A 326-nucleotide genomic window follows, 5' to 3' on the forward strand; every position below is an offset into this window, starting at 1 on the left:
GGGGAGACGTGAGAGAGAAGTAGAGACAGTGATGGAAGTGAAGGGGCCCGGTATTTAGCCGGAGGAAGGAGAGAGCAACAGACCTGTGAGCCAGAGACAGAGGAGTGGAGATGGAGAGACCGAGCAGGGGGAATCGGAGGGCAGGATGGGAAGCCCCGAGGGCAGGACACCCCACGGGGACAGAATGGAGAGAAAACGAAGAGGTTTGGACAGATAGAGGCCGTGCAAACAGGTCAGAATGCCATGGGGGAGTCGGGGTAGGGAGAGGCAGGGAGGCAAGACAGAGACACAGACAGAACTGGAGACAGAAGGATACAAAGTCGGCG

Source organism: Myotis davidii, unplaced genomic scaffold (genome assembly GCF_000327345.1).
Source record: "Myotis davidii unplaced genomic scaffold, ASM32734v1 scaffold326, whole genome shotgun sequence".
Taxonomy (NCBI): Eukaryota; Metazoa; Chordata; class Mammalia; order Chiroptera; family Vespertilionidae; genus Myotis; species Myotis davidii.